We start from the raw sequence: 14,592 nt of genomic DNA on the forward strand, positions 1-14,592 counted from the left end.
TCCTGGCTGAAGTTTTGGTCACTTTTGAATGCTGGCGGTGCTTTCACTCTAGTGGTAGCATGAGACGGAGTCTACAACCCACACAAGTGGCTCAGGTAGTGCAGCTCATCCAGGATGGCACATCAATGCGAGCTGTGGCAAGAAGGTTTGCTGTGTCTGTCAGCGTAGTGTCCAGAGCATGGAGGCGCTACCAGGAGACAGGCCAGTACATCAGGAGACGTGGAGGAGGCCGTAGGAGGGCAACAACCCAGCAGCAGGACCGCTACCTCCGCCTTTGTGCAAGGAGGAGCACTGCCAGAGCCCTGCAAAATGACCTCCAGCAGGCCACAAATGTGCATGTGTCTGCTCAAACGGTCAGAAACAGACTCCATGAGGGTGGTATGAGGGCCCGACGTCCACAGGTGGGGGTTGTGCTTACAGCCCAACACCGTGCAGGACGTTTGGCATTTGCCAGAGAACACCAAGATTGGCAAATTCGCCACTGGCGCCCTGTGCTCTTCACAGATGAAAGCAGGTTCACACTGAGCACGTGACAGAGTCTGGAGACGCCGTGGAGAACGTTCTGCTGCCTGCAACATCCTCCAGCATGACCGGTTTGGCGGTGGGTCAGTCATGGTGTGGGGTGGCATTTCTTTGTGGGGCCGCACAGCCCTCCATGTGCTCGCCAGAGGTAGCCTGACTGCCATTAGGTACCGAGATGAGATCCTCAGACCCCTTGTGAGACCATATGCTGACACATGCACATTTGTGGCCTGCTGGAGGTCATTTTGCAGGGCTCTGGCAGTGCTCCTCCATGCACAAAGGCGGAGGTAGCGGTCCTGCTGCTGGGTTGTTGCCCTCCTACAGCCTCCTCCACGTCATTTGCACAACAGCATGTGAAATTTATTGTCAATCAGTGTTGCTTCCTAAGTGGACAGTTTGATTTCACAGAAGTGTGATTGACTTGGAGTTACATTGTGTTGTTTAAGTGTTCCCTTTATTTTTTTGAGCAGTGTATGTACCCCTCATCAACATGAAACTGGCACGTACCCACCCCACAGCCATATGTAATTCAACTGGGTGACTGGATAGATCAACACACTACACCATAAAGGATATTTTATTTACGGCTGTTAGCAGGTAAAACCACCAGGAAGACCTTTGGGATGTTATTTTGACTTGGGACACATTGGGTTAACTTTCATGCCAGTAGATGTTATATGTTATATGTTCATGCCAGTAGATGTTTTAACAGCAAATCAGAAAAATCCTATACGTTCTATTATGGAGATTCTGAAGAGACATTTTTAGAATGTAGGCTATAGTATCATTTGTGGTGCAGCTGATGCTCTTTGTGTGTGTGTGTGTGTGTGTGTGTGTGTGTGTGTGTGTGTGTGTGTGTGTGTGTGTGTGTGTGTGTGTGTGTGTGTGTGTGTGTGTGTGTGTTTCTCAGAGCACACTGGAGTGGCTGTGCCCCCTCACCTGGAGTTGACTCAGCGGGGGTGGAACCTGGCAGTGGGGCCTGTCCTGTCTCCCCCTTAACTGTCAGCCAGCTAAGCCGGTGATACACATATAACTCTCCCAGGCCCTATCATATACACTGACGTGCACCAGCTTTGATGTTCTCCTCAGTGCTCCCTCTCTCTCTGGGAGCGCTAAGTGCTTCTAACTGAACTGGTCCCGCTAGATGGGAGTTTTTCTCCAAATTACTTTTTGGATGTTTTCAAATTAAAGGCATGTATTAGTGGCCTACATTTCAAAGATGGAGATGAAGACATTTGTCCTTCTGCTCTGAGAAAATTACAAACATATGGGGGCATGTGTGAGAGAGAGATTGAAGAGAGATGGAGAGAGAGAGAGCAATATATGAGAGAGAGAGAGATATGGAAGAGAGATGGAGAGAGAGTGATATATGGGAGATAGAGAGATGGAAGAGAGATGGAGAGAGAGAGTGATATATGTGAGAGAGCGATATGGAAGAGAGGTGGAGAGAGAGCGATATATGGGAGAGAGAGAGATGGAAGAGAGATGGAGAGAGAGAGTGATATGGGAGAGAGATGGAGAGAGAGTGATATATGGGAGAGAGAGAGAGAGAGATGAGAGAGAGAGAGAGAGAATATTGGCCTATGTGCCCTAAATTTCCTGACTATCGATTATATGAGACCAAAGACGAAACATTATGATATAAAAGGACAAAACCTGAGAACAGGACAACAAGGCAAGATGCAATAACAATTCAGTGTTGATTGCTTTTGTAACCACCAGATGACAGTATTTATCCTCAGTTTGTCTGGACATCATTGACTTGACAGCTGTGGACCCCTAGTGGTAAGGCTGACAATATCAACCACTGTCTTGGTTGGAGACAGGATAAGGAGTCAACTGTCAACAAATAGTTGTTGGGATGATTACAACTTGTACAAGAATGACTGACTTGTTTCTTAACCAAATGCACACACACATACACGCAAAGATATTGGACATCTGTTCAAATTAAGAGAACATAGACATATACTATTGAATCACACGAACAGATGAAGTGGACTGCAGAAGGAAAGGGCAATAGGATTCCATCCTATCCCAGAGCAGCATACTTGACAACCAATGTTAGTCATTTAGCAGTGTGTACTAACGAAACTAGCCTGATAGACTCAGGAAATGTAAATATCTAGCCGTGATCTGTGTGTATATGTTATCATCTGAAAGACAGATTGATTGGTTGACAAGTATTTGGGAATTGAATTAGAACCTGATTTGGATGAACGAATGAAAAGATAGACAGTGTCCTGATATTTCAGTTTCTCTAACTGGTATTATTCCTATACATGTGTGCGTGTGTGTGTGTGCGTGTGTGTTTGTGTGAACTGCCAGCAGCCCATTTTCAGTCAGTGAGTACACATGCAGTGGCATACAAAGTCATACTAAAAAGCACAGCTTGACAGAAAACACCACTAATGGCTCCAGGGAACTCCAGTTTTTACAATTAACTGTCACAATTCTAGAGGAATACAAATGCATTCAAGGGAACACCCAAACAGTGCTTGCGTCCCCAACAGCAACCTATTCCTATTTAATGCACTACTTTTGACGAAAGCCCCTTAGAGATATAAGGAAAAGGATGCCATTTGGGACAGTTGGTGAGTCACACACATCTCAAAAAGGTCAAATGTAAGAATTTGAAAAACAGCAAATGTCCTCGTCTCTGTCTTTTAATAAAACAGCATGGTGGGCCGTTCAGGTCTACTGAGTCTACATTACACTAGATCTACACTATATATATATACAAAAGTATGTGGATACTCCTTCAAATTCGGCTATTTCAGCCACACTCATTGCTGACAGGGGTATAAATTGAGAATACAGCCATGCAATCTCCATAGACAAACATTGGCAGTAGAATGGCCTTACCAAAGAGCTACGTGACTTTCTTTCAATGTGACAGCATCATAGGATGCCACCTTTCCAACAAGTCAGTTCATCCTCGATTGCAACACTCACTACCGAGTTCCAAACTGCCTCTGAAAGCAACAACAGAACAATAACTGTTCGTCGGGAGCTTTATTAAATGGGTTTCCATGGCCGAGCAGCTGCACACAAGCCTAAGATCACCATGCGCAATGCCACGCGTCGGCGTAAAGCTCGCCGCCATTGGACTCTGGAGCAGTGGAAACGTATTCTCTGGAGTGATGAATCACGCTTCACCATCTTGCAGTCCGTCGGACGAATCTGGATTTGGCTGATGCCAGGATGAAGGTACCTGCCCCAATGCATAGTGCCTACTGTAAAGTTTGGTGGAGGAGGAATAATGGTCTGGGGCTGTTTTTCATGGTTCGGTCTAGGCCCCTTAGTTCCAGTGAAGGGAAATCTTAACGCTACAGCATACAATGACATTCTAGACGATTTTGTGCTTCCAACTTTGTGGCAACAGTTTGGGGAAGGCTCTTTCCTGTTTCAGCATGACAATGCCCACATGCACAAAGCAAGGACCATACAGAAATGGTTTGTCGAGATTGGTGTGGAAGAACTTGACTGACCTGCACAGGGCCCAAACCTCCACCCCATCGAACACCTTTGGGATGAATTGGAACGCTGACTGTGAGCCAGGCCTATCGCCCAACATCAGTGTCTGACCTCACTAATGCTCTTGTGGCTGAATGAAATAAAGTCCCCGGAGCAATGTTCCAACATCTAGTGGAAAGCCTTCCCAGAAGAGTGGAGGCGGTTATAGCAGCAAAGGGGGGACCAACTCCATCTTAATGCCCATGAATTTGGAGTGAGATATTTGAGCAGGTGTCCAAATACTTTTGGTAATGTATTGTATTTCCCAAATGGCACCCTATTCTCTATACAGGACTCATAGGGCTCTGGTCAAAAGTAGTGCACTATTAAGGGAATAAGGTGCCATTTGGGACACAACCCAGAGCATAGTCACTTCTGTCCTGCCTCTCTCTCTCAGTACCTCTCTCCTTCACTCTCCATGCCAGCATGGAATAATGAATTACAGCGAATGCCAAAGAGGAGCTTGACTGAAATGGCTGCAAATGGACTCCATTTTAGGTCAAATGACCTACGGCAGATCCCATTCAAATTGTAGTCGTTAATGTTGTACCCTCTCCTATTCTCCACATATCCATGTCAATGTGATACGGTTGCGGCCAAATATATTGGCACCCTTGCACTTTTCTACTGGCAATTTGCCCCACTCTTCAGCAGCAACCTGCTCTTTCATGTTTGAGAGGTGCCCTCCACCAACTGCTGTTTTCATATCTCGCCATAGGTTATGAATGTGATTCAGATATGGACTCTTCGCTGGCCACAGAACAGTACAGCAGCTTGAACCATTTCAGAGTGCTTTAATGTGTGTTTGGGGTTGTTGTCCTTCTGGAAGACCCACAACTTTTAACAGAGACAGAGTTTTTGGACACCAAAACACCTTGATAATCCGCTGATTTCACGATGTCTTGCACACTTTCAAGGCCCTCAGTACCAGAGGTAGCAAAGCAACACAGCATTATCGAACCTCACTTATGTTTGATTGTAGGGAGAGTGATTTTTCTTTGAATGCTTCATTTGTGGGCCACATTGCCGGTAGAGAGCTGCAGCAAGCTCATTGATGGTTAAAAGAAGCATTTGTCTACAGTCATCTTGCCCAAAAGCCATATAACCAAGTACTAGCTCTGGGCTGACAATAATTTTGTCCATGCCATTTCTTTTTTTTTCTAAATTAAAATTGTAAACAGAAATGTACTAAAATAAAATTGGTTCTGCAATGTTGAAAATCCAATAGCAAGGTGTGGAGACCAAAAGTTTTGTTCAATTTAAAAATATTTGAAGAGAAATAAGGAGTTATCTAAGAAAAGTGCAAAAATTGTATGTACAACTGCTGGTGTAAAAAGGGCTTTATAAAATACATTTGATTGATATCTGACCCACTGTTTTGACTATTCATTCATTTAGTTAGTCCCGTAACATTGTTGCCGTTGGCTTGTGATGGTCAATGCCTTCTGGACCTTGAATTGAACAGTGCAGAAGCCAATTCAGAATACTGCGTCTATAAATGTCTGATTGGAATATCCCAACAGCAGAGCAGATAGAACAAAAAAAATTCAACACCATGGTAAAAGCAGACAATTGATATCCAAGCATTCAAAGTATGATGAATATATAACTACTTTATAATGAAATGGAAACCTCAAGCTCGTGCTGTGAGTAAGAATATACAGGAAAATGTACCACCCGTGAATAGCATAGAATATAAATGTAAATATCAAGCATGTATTTTAACTCAACATATCCCTTACAATTGGAATAGGAAAGAAAACAAGCATACATGGAGATTAAGGGCTTTGCCTTCTCTGCCTTTATCCCATGTTCTGTGTGCAGTGCTGTATGCTGCTTCTGACGCTTTTCTCTTCCCTCCACAGGGCAAAATTGAGTTGACACGATAAACCTCAGGTGATGCCACATTATGCATCTCATCCCAACAAATCCTTTAGAGTGCAAATTAAACACAAAGCACACACACATCCCATATTACGGTGTGGATTAGCGTATCGTAAACCGGCCCAGCATATTACAACCTAATAAAGTTGAGACATGGCGTTGCATTGGTAAATAGAATCCATCAAGGTGCGCCTTTTTGTTTCAGGGTTTTAAATAAATAAGTTCAGACAATGACATTTATGTAGGGTAACTACCCCCCTGGGGTAACTGTCCCCACTGTAATGCTCACAAAAACCACTTTATGTCACCAAAAAAAATGTGCAACAAATGTTAATAGTCTCATAAACAATGTTTTTTGTCACTAACAAAAGGATTCTGAGGTAAATTGATCTAATATTTCATAATTTAGAAAAAGTTATATAAATAATCTAATTAAGTTAGATCTATAAAAGTTGTATATATATACAGTACCAGTCAAAAGTTTGGACACACCTACTCAATACAAGGTTTATCTTTATTTTTACTATTTTCTATATTGTAGAATAATAGTGAAGACATCAAAACTATGATATAACACATTTGGAATCATGTAGTAACCAAAGAAGTGTATATTTTATATTTGAGATTCTTCAAAGTAGGTACACTTCGCCTTGATGACAGCTTTGCACACTCTTGGCATTCTCTCAACCAGCTTCATGAGGTAGTCACCTGGAATGCATTTCAATTAGTTACCTCTGCTGCAGAGGATAAGTTCATTAGAGTTAACTGCACCTCAGATTGCAGTCCAAATAAATGCTTCACAGAGTTCAAGTAACAGACACATCTCAACATCAACTGTTCAGAGACTGCGTTAATCAGGCCTTCATGATCGAATTGCTGCAAAGAAACTTCTAAAGGACACCAATAAGAAGAAAAGACTTGCTTGGGCCAAGAAACAAGCAATGGACATTAGATTGGTGGAAATTTGTCCTTTCATCTGATGAGTCAAAATTTGAGATTTTTGGTTCCAACCGCCGTGTCTTTGTGAGACGCAGAGTAGGTGAACGGCTGATCTCTGCATTTGTGGTTCCCACCGTGAAGCATGGAGGAGGAGGTGTGATTGTGTGGGGTGCTTTGCTGGTGACACTGTCAGTGATTTATTTAGAATTCAAGGCACACTTAACCAGCATGGCTACCACAGCATTCTGCAGCGATACGCCATCTCATCTGGTTTGCACTTAGTCAGACTATTATTTGTTTTTCAACAGGAAAATGACCCAACACACCTCCAGACTGTGTAAGGGCTATTTGACCAAGAAGGAGAGTGATGGAGTGCTGCATCAGATGACCTGGCCTCCACACTCACCCAACCTCAACCCAATTGAGATGGTTTGGGATGAGTTGGACCAAAGGAAGGAAAAGCAGCCAACAAGTGCTCAGAATATGTGGGAACTCCTTCATGGCTGTTGGAAAAGCATTCCAGGTGAAGCTGGTGGAGAATGCCAAGAGTGTGCAAAGCTGTCATCAAGGCAAAGGGTGGCAACTTTGAAAAATCTCAAATATAAATCATTAGGGGAGCCTAAAGATAAATAATCCACTTGTTTAGAAATGTCATCTGTTTTTAATAAATCAGTAACATTTAAGGTGAGTGTATAGGGGACAACTGCCCCCCCCCCCCTCCTCCCCCCCCCCCCTCCTCCTCCCCCCCTCTCCAGGCAATCCAATGCAAGTCAATGATACCTAAATGAACATTTTCCAAATCATGTCCAGTTAGGCCGGTACTTGGGAAAAACACCACTTTTGTAAAAACAACATTTCATTAAATAAGTAAAAAGGTGTAAACTGTAGCCACTTACATCCCATCATAGTTTATTTGGCTAAGCATGACCATCATTCACATACCTCATTTTTACCAAACTGCTTTTTTGTGTAACCAATTGCAAATATTTCTCAGGTAACCCTTGTTACCCCACTTTACCCTAAATATAATCCCCAAATGTAACTATCATACACAAAAACACAGTTATCATGTGATTGGGCTTCCACAATCGAAAGAAGAAATAAAGAGTAGAAATTTACCACAAGAAAATCTGTCTAAATGCATAATGCAGTGAAACGTTATTGGTCATCAATATAACGAACAAACGCCCGGCAAGCATGCACTAGTGCAGAAAGTTAGCAAAATATGCAATAAACCACAATTCATCCTATACCTTATATTAGAATTATTACATCTCCATTCGCTCAATACTAATTACATATTAACATATTCGAGGTACAGGATGCAAGAATAGAGCGCCAGACGAAAAAAGTGCAGGTGCATTGCCCCGAACAACTTGAGAAACACCTGTTGAGACAGAGATATGTGTCACGGATGTGAAGGTGGGTGTTCGGTGGCTCATATGACCACAATATAGATTAAATGAATGCATATATACATTAAATTATCAGACGAATTTGACCTAATACGAACACTTTTCAACTTTATTTTGCCGTGTATGTAATGGATGAGAAATCTTACTCACTTGAGACCTCACCCCATAAGTAAAAAAAATAAAATAATAATGTATAAACAAGTTCAGAATCACTTCAGCATCGATTGTGTTAGTAACAAAACCTTTATTCAAATGGTTTATTTTTGGACCCCAAAGGCACCATATAGGGTAACGTTCAATAATGTCTCTGCCTTTTCTTGCATATCTTATAAACAATTAAGGTCAACGTGTATGATTTGTAAAACATTTATGTTATGCTCTTAAGGACGTTATGCCCTGTAAAGCCTTCTTGAGTTATAGTTCATTTAAAGCGTGACCGGCTTTAAAGAAAATTAGGCTACCATATATGTACAAAATGTAAAAATGTAAGAATTAAAGTGTAGGCTACTCAGTGTAAAATCTAACAGATTTAACGGAGGCCTATATTATTATCACGAAAAACATATTTAAAGTTACTCAAGAGTTATAGGCCCTACATCAGACAATAATGCTCCACTTCTGACACCCGTGTATAGCCTAATGAAACATTGTTGAATTGAGGTCATTTACTAATGCCGCCTGTCGATTTAAAAGTCACCATCACCATATTTCACCGTTGGGGGGGGGGGTGGGAACTATTCGGGTGGAGAGGGGTGAAAGGTGCCTCGTCGACACATGCATGCTTTCATGAGATCCTGCAGCACTATTTTTGCAAGTTAAAACTGGGGACAGTGCAGGGGCATGATGCCACACAAGAAGAGGGGTCGAATAAACTCTCATAACGATTGACCTCTCCCCTAAGTTAAAAGTTAAAAGTAAGCTGGACCTAAAAGCATATTGCAACTGGCCACTCACATTTGTAACTGAACGAAACATTCGATTTACAGAGTCCTTGGCCAAAACAGATGTAAGTTAAGGGTAAAATTGTCAATTTATGCGATTTTTACTTTATGATTCCACAGTGCTGTAACATTTAACCTTTACACATAATTTAGGCTAATTCATGATTTTGAGTTTAGGCCTAAAAAAAGTGTATAGGCCCATAGCCTATCTGAGATTAAAGCAAAAAATATAGGGCTATATCTAGTGGAAATATCAAAAAACATTCGAATTGATTGTCCAATGGCCAGGTCAGGTGCAAAACATATTCGATAGATAGGCTACTCGCTAATAACTTTTATGAATAAACATTATCGATAACCTTCGACACCCTTAACGCATGATCATTTCACAAAGTTGATTTTACAACCGTTTACACCATTTTAGAAACTTGAAAAGTTAACAATAGGCTACATTGAGTTTACAGTCTTGTTGAAGTGGTTGGGTTTTGAGTAACAAGTGCTTCACACCTGTCGAGGTCCCTGGTAATTGATTGCAGACCTCCTCCGACAGGTGCAGGGGCATTTCGATCATCTAAAACGCGCGAGGCATCGGGGATACTGCAGTAAAACAGGCAAATATTCAAGGCCCATATACGCTTGGGTGGGGGCCTGCCATATACGTTACAGAAGTTGGATCAGGTACCATACCTCTACTTTATTGTTACTGGGCTTTTGTGCGGTTGACCTTTCAGCATGTTTTTATTAAATGGGCATATTGTTTGGCCTTTACGAGGTTTTATTAATGAGCAGATTTTCAGTGTCAATTGCCTGAAAGTGCCCCCTCCCCCTGCAGGGTATTTGTTCTGTATGACTGAGAATCTAAACCCATTAACCTTACGGAAATAGCCTACACGTGGTGTTCATTCTTTACTGTCACAAGTAAGACGTCGTGACACGTGAAACGTCTGGCTGACCGGCTGTATAAACGTACATGTGCATGCGCGCTTTGGTGTTCATCAACAGGATAAGGTTGCCGATGTATAGCCTATATGTTACCATTGGTGAATAAAAACGTCAACACGGCAAGGCTCCAACATTAGACTGGTGGTGAAATGGGCCTACAATATTAAGTCCAATATTAAGTCATTTATTTTTTAAGTGAAAAAAGTATAGCTATTTTGACACATTTTGCCAGTAAACAGTAACCTAAATAACTCGAGCGAATCCTAGAACTTTCGTTGAGTTTTGGCCTCTACAAGGGAAATTTGTAACGAACATAAAAATATATATATTCTCTTCTGGACAAAACCAGTCTTTTACCCAGTCTTTTTTTTGTAAGGTCTTTGACATGCAAATAGGCTACACTGTAGACTTCTAGGACACTTTTTTTCGACATAACTTTTATAGCCCATACAAGGTTTTTCCTTAAAGACTATGCCTTATATGTGGAATTCAAACTATTAACTGAGAAGTTTTACATAGACTGGATTACCAAACTGCACTTCAATAAAAAAAGAACTATATTCTGAATCAGAAAAAAAAGCACAATATGCTAATTGCATGTAAAGTGTCAAAATTGATGTTACCTGCATTTGACACTGACATTGTGTCAACATTAAAACTTTGATTAGTAAACGTTATCCTATATTTGTACATTATAGGCATATTTGTGTTATGTTACATTGATTGAATACAACATTGTTTATACTGAAATAAGCTCCGTTTATTTTAGAAATAGACTATCTATCAAAAGTTCTTGGTTCAGTTGACATATATAGAAATCCGGATGACAAAGACAGCTCAGGCTTCTAAACTTCTGGAACACATTTTTTATTATATATTTTCAAAAATCTTCACAAGACATCTGACCACATTAGAAGAGTATCAAATTAGACCAGAAATCATACCCGGATGCTTTTGCAAACAATCAGAAATTTAAGCATGTGGTATTTTCGTTCACTAGGCCTAATGATTGACAGCAGAAAACATTCATCATCAATTAAAGAAAAATGCGTTTGATCTCCGTTTTATCAATCGTAATTAGGTCGTAGCCCATAGAACAGAATTTGATGGTCAGAAATGTTGGGAATTGGTTTTAGGCCTACCCATACACTATAGGCCAAATCCCCACCATGCTCTTTGTTTTTCTTGTGATTAGATAAGAGTTTAATAGTGTGTCTAAACTTCTAGAAATGTAGCTGCATACAAACATTTAAATGGACGACACTGACTTAACCAAAGTTATAAATAGTTTTTCTCCCAATTCTTCTGCATCTTAAACTCAAGCAACACAAATAAAATATGTAGATAGTTGCAATAAACAACGGACTGGCGTTCAATTAGCTTAATCTGATCAAGACCTTGATTGCGTTCGGGGGATGCAGCAGTGGTTCGTCAGGGCTGCGGTAAACTCGATTAGGACCTCTATGGCGAAATCCGAAGGGATCCCTAAAGAGCAATCCCAATTCAAAGGAGACTTATCTACGCCAGGGCGATCAAGTGGATTCAGAGTTATTAAACCTATAAATTATCTCCACCCAAAATTTCAAGTGACCATTCGCTAGGCAAGACCTCGACGGTGACGCGGTCAGATTAGCTTGAAGAAACATTTATCCTAAAACAAAGGATGGGGATTGGACACCCTTAAATCGTAATTATATAGGGTGGAGAATCGAAACTAACATTAATGACGAAACACTCAAACTTTGATGAATTTTAAGTTAAAGGTCCAATGCATACGTTTTTATCTCAATCTCAAATAATTTCAAATATATCAAATAATTTTATCTCAATAAAGTACCTGTGATTGTTTTCAATTAAAATCGTTTTTTTTTTAAATAGCTTCTTATAGCAAAGAGCAATTTCTCAAGCAAGAATGTTGCTAGGACTGTCTGTGAGTGGTCTGAGTGGGGAGAGGAAAACTGAAAACTAGCTGTTATTGGTAGAGAGGCAGGCCAAAACTCCATCCAACCAAAACAGGCTGACATTTCAGGCAGTCTTTTCAAACAGCTCTAAAACTAACAGCTCTCACACTATTAACATAATTTTCACAATTTCACAGTATTTTTCCAACCTCATAGTGTGGAAATATAAAACACAGGCAAATCACGTTTTTTACTCCACTGGGCCTTTAGGAATAGGGAACAATAAAGACAGGGAAGGTTTTGGGCTAGGTTTGATGTGTGGATTTGATCTGTACATTGACTGTGATATGACTGTTCTGTTCTTGAGTGACCCAGGATGACAAAAAGCAGCTCTCACCGAGACAAAACCACAGAAATTATACAGAATCGTCAAATGGGGGAGATGTGCTTTCACGTTTTGAAAGGGCACATGCAGGAAGCTGGCGGATTTGGGCCGACCCCTGGAGACAGAGCTGATATCTTAGCGACCCCATTCGACGGGAGGGGCGGTGGCCGGGGTGGGAGAGGGAGGGATGCGAATAAGGCACATCTGCAACGGTCTCAGAGCCCTATGATCTGTGAGCTGGCACAGACTGTGCACGGTGTCCATTCACAAATCCTTCCCTGCGCGTCACCTTTTGTAGTGGGGGTTCTCAATCCATGGCAGTGAGTTCTTATAACGTCTCAGAAAAGCCAAAAGAAAAACACAGGAAAAATAGGGTTAGGGACTCGAGGACGGTTTGCAGTAGGCCTATACGCATACGCACACGTAGGCCTAGGCTAACCAATGTCTATTTCAAAGGTATCAGTGGGGAAAACGCTTGTACGCGTGTATGCACAATTGGTATGCATATAGCTCATATGAAATGTATCAACATTGAATTTTGATCAAATCAAAGATATTGATCATTTGGAATCATTGATCATTTGGAATCAAAAAGGCTTACGAAAAATCTATCGAACGAACAAAGGGGGCTTATGGCGCAGAGATGAGTACCCTGCCCTGAATTTAGTCACTGTCACTAGCCGGCTACCACCCGGTCACTCATCCCTGCACCTTAGAGGCTGCTGCCCTATGTACATAGACATGGAACACTGGTCACTTTAATAATGGAACACTGGTCACTTTAGTAATGGAACACTGGTCACTTTACATATGTATATGGGATGCATAAACATTATGGACAGTGTGTGGATAGAATATAGAATATATAGTATGTGTATAGTATGTTAACATTATTAAAGTGACTAGTGTTCCATTATTAAACTCCGAACTCCGACATTGCTCGTCCAAATATGTCTATATTCTTTAATTCCATTACTTTACTTTTAGATGTGTGTGTATTGTTAGGTATTACTGCACTGTTGGAGCTAGGAACACAAGCATTTCGCTACACGCGCAATAACATTTGCTAAACACGTGTATGCGACCAATACAATTTGATTTATATAGCGGGGTGTGCCATAATTGTATGTGACATAATTGTATGTCACAGCATCTTTCAAAGTGGACAGTCTTGAACAGTCTTGGACTGAAATAAACTAACTGTTACTTCTCGGTTCATGTATAGGCTAGTCTACATTAAACATTTGCATAACATTTATTAGTCATTTAGCAGGCACACTGCAGGTTTGTATATCGACTGGTTTCGAAGAACATTTGACAGGTTTGGGTTGTATGCATGCATGGCCTTAAGGATGATCAATATCTCCACCTCCCATGAAGGTGCTCATAATTTATTGGTTAAAACATTTATATAAGCAGCATTTCTGTCCAATTTTAACTGAATTGGTTAGGATACTAAATGCGAACGTTCATAATAACCTACGGATTGCATTTTATTTATCGTGTTAATAACCTTTTTAATCAGACTCAATTGATTTTTAACGTGGCTATACTTAAAATCATAGGGAAAAAAGTGGCGTAGAATTATCAGGTTACCATACGCATGAAGGCCTATACCCATAAACTACTTAACTGACATTACCATCGTTCTTTGCCAACTATCGCAAGAGGTGGTTTGAAGAGCAAATCCCTAGGAATTCGTTGAAAATGTAGGCCTACTGCTTTGGGTAAATATCTGATTTCCTTCGTCGCGCCAGTGTCCAGGGAAAAGTAGACCTATAGGGTTGCTGTCAGGGCGCGATTGTTTTTTCGGGGGGATTAGACTGGTGCAGAAGTGCGAATACCCAATACATGTTTAGTAAATCATATAAGGGGTATAACGACCGTTGAGGCATTGACCACCAGCTGAATGATACACAATGTGCACAACAACAACAACAACAACACATGATAAACAGAATGATGTCACATTCAGGCAGAATAAAAATGTCAATGTAGCACAGCCCTTTACGCATCTCACTACGTTTTAAAGGGGGCGTTATTGCCAAACTGACGCAATGGTAGAGCATACATCTCATGTAGGTCTACCATAGGCTACGAGAGATGAGTTACCATATCCCTCGTAAAACTAAATGATATGCACAATG

This window comes from Salvelinus alpinus, chromosome 10 (assembly GCF_045679555.1).
Source record: "Salvelinus alpinus chromosome 10, SLU_Salpinus.1, whole genome shotgun sequence".
NCBI classification, from domain to species: Eukaryota; Metazoa; Chordata; class Actinopteri; order Salmoniformes; family Salmonidae; genus Salvelinus; species Salvelinus alpinus.